The sequence below is a fragment of the Tachypleus tridentatus genome, chromosome 6, assembly GCF_004210375.1.
Source record: "Tachypleus tridentatus isolate NWPU-2018 chromosome 6, ASM421037v1, whole genome shotgun sequence".
NCBI lineage: Eukaryota > Metazoa > Arthropoda > Merostomata > Xiphosura > Limulidae > Tachypleus > Tachypleus tridentatus.
The window spans coordinates 130,245,205-130,256,297 of NC_134830.1; positions in this window are offsets into that span (position 1 = coordinate 130,245,205).

The following is an 11,093-nucleotide window of genomic DNA, read 5'->3' on the forward strand; positions in this document are numbered from 1 at the left end:
TTTAACATTGAACAGCGATCTGCCCCCCAACTGGTAGAAGAGAGAACACGGAGGATGTTCAGTGCTCTTGTGCATTTGACCCGAAGCTGCTTTAAGTGTGGTATTAATAGGAAAGCTACAGAATTGGATCAGGAACGTTAATTGATTTCGAGTATTATCAACCGTTTAACTTCAATAAATAGCTTCAGACGTTGTTATTCCTTATGAGACATTAAATATCTCCGCCGAAAGAAATAAATTAGAAAGGGTATGAGACTTGTTAAGAAAGACGGCATTAGCTTAAGCGAGGTGCAACAATATAAACTCAAAATTAATTTGTTCGACATGATCTTGGATCGTCGATAAAATACTCAGTTTTAAACCGGATATACGACTTGGTATTTTTTTGTGAGTTTGTAAACTGTTGTATATAAACCATTATCTGTAAAAACTATATGTAATAACCGTAATTATGAATTGTTTTGTTATTTGTATATTAAAATATATTTACATGAAAAAAAAATTGTGTGTATCAATATTGTTGGCAAATAATATAAATTTAATACATATTAACTATTAGGCTCAAATTCGAACTTCCATTTGATTGAGATAGTAATACGAAACGTGCATAGTATAATAAATCGGAGAGTCGTCCGAAATAAAATTATAATACTTTGGAATACAAGCTGTGGCATTGTTTAATTCTCGTTGTTCTATCAACGTTACATTCTGTTTCCATATACGTAGTTTCATTTTCATTTCAAAATGTTCTGTAAGATTTGACGTTAACTTAATAGGCATGTTTCTGTCTCTACAAAGAATGTCTACTCGGAGCGTCTTCAAGTGATTGAAAAAAGTAATAAATTTTAATTGTATATAAGAAGATTTGCATATCAATGAAAGAAATAATAAAAAGGTGTTAAGATAACACATTAAGATTTATCAAAAGTGTTAGTAAAATAAAATACCGATGTTAAATTAAGTGGAAGTAAATACAAAATAAATCTGATCCAAAAGTATTAGTACAAACAAAACAAAATAAAGCAAATTAATTAATTTGCCAGAATTCTCTAGAAGGAATTAGCCAGTAAAATTATGCCTTAGATTTTAAAAGTAAGAGCAGTTGCTGACTTGGGTTCAAGTCAAAAGGCTTAAAACAAGTAAGATAATATATTAATGTAATATAACCTTTTTATTATAATATTTACATAATCTCGACAAACGTTAAGTTTTCCATTAATTACAAAATGGTTGTTATTTAAAGAATGAATAATTAAATATCTAAATTGTTATTTAATTAAGCTATGAACAAGAGACTCGTCTTGAAAGAGTTTTTCCAAAGAAATGTCAATGGCCTAATCCAGGGGTTTTCAAATTTTTTGAACAAGAGTCGGGAGGTAAATCTTTTTAGTTTTCACAGGCAGGAGAGTTCGTAGTAAAATTAAGTATGGAATGCATACAACATCACTAATTTATTTCTCATAAGAACACATATTTAAAATGGACAATAATCTTTTTCATTAGTGAGAAGCATGAAACTGGTGTTTTATGACAAAATTACACATATTTGAGGTTCAGAGTCAGCGTTTCCTATCATCAAAAGTAATTACAAATGTTCATCAGATAAGGTTGATCTGTAACTAGATTTCACGTACTTCACCTTTGAAAATGTCTTTACAGAAATAAGTAGTGCCAAAAACTGAAACGAATCCACAAGCAAAGTTTTTTAAATGGATATATTGATCACATTTATAGAACTCTGTCAGTTTCCCTTCTGTGTATTTGTCCTTCAACATGTCGTTAGATTGCAGATCAGTCACTTCCATTTGAACTTCAGGTGGCAGTTCATCAATAACACAATCAAATGGGTTTTAAAAGATCCTTATTTATATTGCACTCACATGAAGATCAGAAAAAACGCTCCTTGAATCGTAGTTTCAGGTCAGAAAGGATAGCTTGTGGAAACCTGCGTGGGAATGTAGATCCCGCTTCTTGCTTGAACTTTTCACAACATGAAAAGTGTGTGAAGCAACCCTTCGTAAACTGGGACTCAAAAAGAATTAGTTTTTGCCGAAATGCATTCACCTCGGTGTACATATCGCAGACAAGCGCGGTTTTGCATTGTAATCTTTGTGAACTTGATGATGATCGAAGAAGAAGGTCGAAACGTTGTTCGCTCCTTTACATAGTGCTTACTCTATCCATGCCAGCCGTTTTTACATATATAGTGTTTTGATATCATCCAGATTAGAACGTAAACCTCGACAGTTCTATTGTATCAAAGTAGTCATTTTTATTTATGTGTAGATGTACTGGGTGAAGAGCCATTCTGTTTCCGACCACGTTTTCTTCTTTAATTTCCTTTATTCGAGGGAGGTCTATCGACCTCTATGGATCCTGCTCCGGGTCGATGTGAACGAATGATCATTTTGGATTTTGGAGCAGAAGAAGAATATGTGCCCGAGGAAACGCCTGAACCTGGAATCAAAGGAAGTGGATTTTTCGGTTTGCTAAAATAAAGGTAAGGAGCAAATATTGGTGTTGATGTTGATTAATCAGGTTTTATAACCATGGAGGTCAAAAGACTTTTCATATGCAGGCACATATGCAGGTTCATATCCATTTGCAATTCCACTACTACAGTGGAAGTAGATCTCATACATCCGAGATGAAGTGGTGGACAGTAACTTTTATTGTCAGGAAAGTAATGTTTTGAATCATTTTCAAATGCTGCACCTCTTTTCTTCCAACCACTTAGGGGAATAACGAAAGTAGGATGGGTGAGAGCCTTTCAAATTAACGCAGTGAGGGTCTGTTTCACACTCATAGGCATCGTGGTCCTTGCCACTGCAATGAACACACGTCAACGAACCGTCTTTGAGTGACCGAACTGCTGACACTGGAAATATGGCTGTACCTTGCAATTAAGATAACGATAACCTTCCTTGATGGTGGCAAGTGGATGCATTGATGTAAGTGTTAAAATTAGGATATTGGTCGGCATCATAATTTTGTCTTTACAAGTGGAAATATGCCTTACTGCAAAAAACTCCTTGGTACGAGAAACTAGCGAGGATCTCCGAACCTGGAATGTTCTTGAAACCCCCCTCAACAATAACTCCTAGTGACAAATTCAAAGTAGCATGGGGAGGAACCTCAATGGGTATATCCCCAATCACTTTTGAGTGTAAAAGGAGTTCACTGTGTATAGATGTGGATGTTCCCATCAGTGTCACCAGAGCAAATCTTTTTAGAACATTTAAGAACGCTGTTACTGTCATGTGTTTACGATTGAAAGCTTGGAATATAGTTTCAATAAGTCGAACGAGGTGGTCGCTAGTTTGTATCTTGTGTCGCGCCGCGTTTTAAATGCCATTAATGATATTGTTATTTTCTAAGAAAAATAGAAGTTGCTCGCGACTACTTTTTCCATCAGTTTACCTGTGAAAGCCAAGAGACTTATTACATATAAATGCGCACTAGGTTTAGGGATGACCACTATAATAGCTGATTTCCAGTTGTAGTTAGGGAAGTACCCCGTTGATAGAGAAGTTGTACAGGGTAATTAGGTAAAATACATACATGTCCGGGAGGTTTTTGGAATAATATTTTTTATTTCGTCTTCACCCGAAGCAGTGATCCTGAATTTTGTTATGTGTGATTTGACTTCAGCACACGATACAGGGCGAATTATATTGTTGTGAGTGTGGACTGCGGAGTTATTGAGTAAGTGTGCACAGTTGGATTGAAATAATTCGTTATTGTTAATTATTAACTGATCGATAGTAGTTAGGGTCGAAAGATGGAAGGTTTGGCGTCTGAAAAGCAGTCTCGAGATAATATGCAAATAAACTGACTTTGTCTGAGTCGGTTGTGTCACGGTATTTAATGTCAAAGTTAACTTGCAGCTTAGAAGTGTTGCATATTGATTTAAACTTTTTCCAGAACGCAGCTGGGTCTGTTTTACTTTCATTAATGGAGATGTGCAAAAATTCTCCCAGTTGATTTCTTGTGGACAGCAACATTTACTGACACTCACTGAGGTACACGGGGAAGGAACACGCTGCTCATAGCACTAGGATTTATAAGCGAGATGATGCAATACTAAGTAATATGACGTTTCACAACAAATAGAAAAGTGTATCGCACCTAGAATGACTTTTGCTTAATTATTTTGTATTTTTATATCATTAGAAATAAAAATGAAAAATATTTCACGATATAATTTTATTACTTTATTGTAGTGTTGGTGAACCGTGTCGCAAATAGATTGGTTTTTGCTCAGTTACGTTCTAATTTTTGTTTTTATAATATTAAAAAAATATATATATTAAATTAATAAACTCTTGGTGGTCCAGATAAAACGAAGTCGCTGAAAGGATGCAGCTGGCGGGACGTCGTAGTGATATGTACACAATACCTCGCCCGCACGTAACAGGTTTATTCTCCAGCCTACTCTGTATTGTTATTAACTTAATAATCGCCACCTACATTTTATAATTTCAAAAATAAACAGATATGTTAACAACGTTTTGAGTAAAAAAGGTAGGTTCATTTATTTTATAGAAACATCTTAATGTAAAAAATGTTAGGGTTAGAATTACATCAAACACCTCTGTAATCACTCACCTTCATGATGAGAATATTAATATACACATTAATATTTACAAGTAAATACAAACTGAAGAAGAGTGACTTTAATAATTCTTCTTCTTAATGGTTTATATTTATTTCTATTAGAACGTATTTATTACGAATCGGTTTTTTTTATTAAAGAATAAACCAGGCTCTAAAACACTTCCTGTCACTGAGATGACCAAATATAAATACTCCAAATAACATTCTCAACATAAACATTGTCTGGTTCATGGACACGAGCCATTCTCGATCACAGAGTAAGTTTCACTGAAAGACAAATTTAGCTCTAAACGGAAACTCTGGGATACAATACTTAAAAATTCTTCTCTCTAAAATTAATTTATTAATCTTAGTAAAAAAACCGCTTGAAAGCTCTTAACAATCATACAGATTAAATCAATAAAATCTCAAACTCTACGTTCCTCAAAGAGATCAGAACTTAATGCGCCATTTATGTTGGATTGGTTCAAGTTTGTGTTTTCGGTGTGTGTGAATTTTGTCAAGTGAAAATTTTTATGAGTAGGAAAAGAGGTTAAAGTCGCTTGAGCTTTTATTACTGATCGGGCTGGCTTGTTCTGATAGGAAAATTATTTCCTAGATCTGTGAACAAGTTATGTTAGCTAGGGTGAACTAACTAACTATCACACTAAACTTGATGGAAAGTAAAATGGAATTACGTTGTAATTAAATGAGTTGCTGGGGGAAAAATATCAGTATGTAACAAATACATACACTATTATTTATGTTTGCACAGGCACACTTTATGACGTGTACTTTTCGTGTTCAAGTTTTCAGAGGCGGTTAATGTTGGCTTTTATAATATTACGATAATATAATTTTTATACATGCAGAACATTTTAAAATCAAGTAATTAATGATGCATTCCTTTGTCGACAGCAAAATCTCGTAGAACACTCATTGTTTACCTGGCGCCATTTTAACATAAATAATAAAGATAATTACATATATAGTCATAGTAAGATATATTTCTATACATTATAGTCCAGAGATGTTCATGTAAACTGTACAAACGTTAATGGTATTTTAAAAACGTTTGAAATACCAGACGTATGGACAGTATTTTCTCAAACATAATCCCCCTTGAAAATGACGGAATATTGAAGTATTCTAAAGACGTCTGATATGAGTATTAAAAGTTTAATTAAAATAAAGTTTTGATACCCATACCTTTTTACGTCACAAGTGAGTTTATTATCATCGCTTATGTATATGCTGTTAAGCGCATAGGTTGTCTGTGCTTTGTCAACCACAGTTATTTACACAAGGTTTCTCCTGTCACGTTTGAAACTCTTCGATGTGCCATTAGGGTCGAAAGAGCATTAGACCTAGAATAGTGTTGAAGAGATTTTAGATTTCGAAAATATCATATGCTCAAAGTTAATGGAGCATTTGTTTATTTGGGTTTCTAAAACATCATAATATTTACAGCTTTTTGTAAATTATGTTTGAAAATTTCACAGAAAAATAATATTTGAAAACAAAAAAAATAGTTTCTTTAGAATCCGGTTTCTGTTTTGTTTCATATCTTTGAATTTATTATTCATATTTTATGTGATGATAAAATCAAAAGATTTCTAATTAATAATGAAACAGGAAAACTGCGTAGTATTGAAGAGGACACGTGAACGTGTAGCAACTAGTTTAAGTCTATCTGCTAATATTTTGTCCCAAACATGTTTTTGACGTTTACTTAGCTAAATTACATGGTATTGTGTAATTTTGATTTGCAAGAACTCAGTATTTCTCTATATTTCAGACAGAAGTAGCATTTAGGTTATCTTCCCTCAACTGTTACTGGTCCACCTATTTACCTCTAGTATACAGAGTGTGATATAGCTTACTTACACTAAAAGGAGTTGGGATCCAAACCCTCGTTAGATTAGTTTCTTCCAGAGTAAAGGAGATTAAATAGTATAGTGTTTTTGATTTTCTTATGTGGGCAGTGTGCTCAATGCCTAATGAAGGAATAAAGACTTAAAAGCCCTCAAGATCGCACTCACACTCGTAAATTGATGTACTTCCAGTAGAATGTTCGTTACTTTCAACTATGTAGATGTTACATCTTTGTCAAGTAATTTTACTACTTGATGTTCAGATAATATAACCGTTCTTATGCCTTAAAAAATCCGAAGTTAAATAACGAATATTTACGTCAGAAGTGGTTTCAGTGTCAAACTTCTAGTACAACATTATCAGTGAAATATAAACTTTATAGTTTCTCAAGGTCCAATGTATAAAAAAATGAGTTTGACGCCCTGTGTACGAGTGTGGGTTTCTCATATTAATAAATTATATTACTGTTGTGAAGGAAGCTGGAGAGGAGCGGTGTAGTTGACAGTGTCAATCAAATAACAATTTACAGTAAAAACCGAAATATTCACGAAATGAATTATAGTGTTCCCACCTTTAGGTTAAAAATAAATGGTTCCAGAACCCTCAGTTTACCACACATTGAAAAAATTGAAAAACAACAACATTATCTATTAAGTCACAATTTTTTATATTTGCTCTATCAGGTTTAATACTACAATTTCATAGAACTGATTCACAACTTACTCGAGTTATTGTCTGTATAGCTGTAATTCCACTTTGGACAGGGACCCGTTACATTATGATCAATAGTTACAACCCAGTAATTAGGTAACTTTACCAACTTGAAACTGTAGCTCTGACACTGGCTGAATTACAGTTAGTGTCTAACTGTATGGAGATATTCTTCCATTGGGTAACTGTTCAGTTCTCTAGTTGGTGTAGTTTAGCTCACCAGTGGTCAGTATCGGGAGCCAAAAATGGTATGACCAAAATCTGCCATGCCGTTGGTACTTCTCGGTAAACAAATAAGATTATTATGTAATACTGAAGATGTCCTAAATTACCTATGGCGTCAGTAATTTCCATGTTTTATTTTGGTTATTGTATTTTTGACAAATTTCTTCCTACACTAAACCCACTATACGCTTTCAAGTTAGACTGGGCACAGTTGGTTAAATAAATATCCTGTAGTTCAACGAATAATCTTTAAAAAAATTGACAAACCAAATAGTCATTAAGAGACAGTTTTTAAATAATTTGATATTTAATAAAATAAACTATTATAAATTTTACTAACAAAACATAGATCAGAGCTTAACTTATTTTTATATTTCACAGCTACAAACATTTAGAACAAGCTTTATCTTCATTGGTAAATCTATTGGGATTTTATAAAGAAATTCACGCAATGGCATGTAGTAATTAAATAATAAATGTTTGAAAACTGCCGTAAGTAAAACTTTAAGGTAAAGAATTTCCGAGTGTTATAATTAGTTGTAGAAACTGGTAACTTCAAACACTTCTTTTCACTGTTGTATAAATAACAAGTAGATATAATTAATACTACATTGCAACATTTTACTGTAATCATGTCATTGTAAACTGATGCAGCTCAGAAACTGCATATCCATATTTCTTCTAAAATTTAACTTGTGCACATAGGGTCGAAACGAGCGAGTAATAAATAGTCCCTAAGGATGAAATGTAGCTATCACTGATTTTGAAAAGTAGACCAGAGGAAAAGCAACCAATTAGTAGTGCCTGCTATCACAAGGTTTTTGTCCAATTTCGGACTTAATAACAGGACTAGCTGTCAATATTACAGCTCAGCCACAGCTCAAAATGCAGAATGGTATCACAGCATTAACTTTGAGCCTAAAATCGGACATTACTTGAGGGGTGGCCTGATATAATACTAAAATTGGAAGTACAATATACAATATGATAACAAAGTTATTGACTTACATTAGTAAAATAGTAATAAAATAAAATTTTGAATGTTATTTTACAACCGCAATGGCTCGTGACTGTAGGAAGACCGGTGGTGATGGGGAAAGCAGGTCTGCTAACTATTACACTTTTTCTTATTAATAGCAGCGGTAAACAGGAAACAAATTGTAGTAAAAAACAAGAAAACTTAATTTAAAATAAATAATTATGTAGTCCATCCGCTCAAGAATTTAGGAATCCTTTGCCACGCCCCCATCCCTTTTGGCGGGCGTGCTTACAGCAAGTGGAGTTGTCTCTAAACAATGCATAATTTTGTAATTAAACTATGAAACGTTTAATTCTAAGTAACAACTGATACGAGTTATCAATAAAAAGATAGCTTTATGTTTCTTGTAACAATGGATATTTAAAGTACTCACGAAGGTGTCTGCGAATGTATGAATGAGAAAAACAAGTTGATTTACAAATTACGTGATACTTTAAAATTAAAACAACCAAATAAACAAAAACAAAATACATAAAATAATCAATGATTAATCAAAACTATATCGTCTGTACAGTAGACTTGTTATCTCATACAGATTATTAAAGTTAATTATTCATAAAAATCTCTCCCTATTTTTTTTAAATATAGCATTTCCTTACACCAGCGAGGATTTGTTTGTTTTAGAATTTTGCTTCAACATACAAAAAGGACTTTCATCACACCTTGGTCGGTAATTATGAACTAACAGACTGGAGAGAAGTATTTTGTTTTTTTGTTATTCATCATAAACTCACAAAATTGGTTATCTGTGTGGTACTAATCACAGGTATCGAAACCCAACTTCTGGCACTGTAAGCCCAAATACTTATCGGCGTGTTACAGTTGAGGAGGTAAAATCAACTAATAATTACAAAGTAAAGCCTATTTATAATTCATTTAATGGTAAAATTGTGTAAAATTAATTTAATACTAGGATTTGGGAATAACATCTGAATACTGTACAAGAGTACGATATCAAATGTTTTGTTTGTTTTAGAACAAAGGCCACATTGAACCATCTTGCTTTGTCGACTGTATAAAAATAAACTCCAGGATTTTAGCATAAACTTGTTGTTCTCAATTTTGAATTTATTTAAAACAAAAATTAATTGTACAATAAGTTGTGACAAAAAAGAACCCGGTGTACTCTACGAAAAAAATGTTACACATATATACAGAGTGAAAAAGGTAATAATTACATATACAGTGGTACCTTGGTTCTCGAACGACTCCCTTCTCGAACAATTCGGTTTTCGAACATATTGTTTAAGAAAAAAATGTCTCGGTTGTCGATCATAAACTCGGTTCCCGAACCCCCGAAATAACCCGACTGATGACCCGAACAACCCTCCGACCATTTTCGACCGACGTTAATCTTGCCCAAAACATTTTACCCGCACCTGTCGCTCAGTCCACATCCCCACTAAGATCTGCTGTGAACGTTCTCGTTTTTCTTTTTCCTTTTGTTTTTGTTGTTTCTCTAAATATTCTGATTAAATACGCCATGGGGTCAAAGAAGGATAATGAAAGCAGCAAACCAAAAAAAGGAAAGTTGTTAGAGCCACAATAGAGGTGAAAAAAGATCTCATAGCGAAGTATGAGAGTGGTGTTCACGTGTCTGATCTTGCTACACAGTTTGGTATGGCGAAGTCTACAGTCTGCACCATACTGAAAAATAAAGAGGTCATCAAAGGAGCTGATGTTGCAAAAGGAGTGACAGTGCTTACGAAACAAAGATCACAAACAATGGAAGAGGAAGAAAAACTGTTGTTGATTTGGGTAAACGAAAAACAGTTAGGTGGTGATAGCATTTCTGAGACCATCACTGGTGAGAAAGCAAAGCAGTTGCATGTTGACCTTCTGAAAAACACCCCTGGAACGAGTGCTGATAAAGTGATGCCTTTAAGGCTAGTAGGGGTGGTTTGAAAAATTTAGGAAGAGAAGTGGCATACATAGTGTGGTGATTCATGGGGAGGGTGCCAACTCTAACAAAGACGCTGCTGATAAATTTTTTAGGGAATTTAAGGACTATGTAGAAGCTGACGGTTTTATTCCCCAATAAGTGTTCAGCTGTGATGAGACAGGCCTCTTTTGGTAGAAAATGCCAAAGAGGACATACGTCATCAAGAAGGAAAAGTCACTGTTAGGACACAAGCCAATGAATAACAGGCTAACTCTATTGTTATGTGGAAATGCAAGTGAGGACTTAAGAACTAAGCCTTTGCTTGTGTACCATTCTGAGAACCCGAGGATTTTAAAGAAAAATAATGTCCTGAAAAGTAAACTAAATGTCATGTTTAGAGCTAATAGTAAAGCATGGGTAACCAGGCAATTTTTTATGGAGTGGGTCCATGAAGTGTTTGCCCCAAGTGTAAAAAAACTACCTCACGGAAGCACAGTTGCCACCGAAGGCCTTTCTTGTGATGGACAATGCACCTACTCACCCACCAGGCTTAAAGGACGGGTTGGTGGAGGAGTACAGTTTCATTACGGTGAAGCTCTTGCCCCCTAACACGACTCCTCTCATTCAGCCCATGGACCAGCAGGTCATATCGAACTTTAAGAAACTGTACACCAAAGTACTGTTTTAAAGGTGCTTTGAAGTGACCTCTGACACAGAGTTAACCCTCAGAGAGTTCTGATAATATCACTTTAATATCCTTCATTG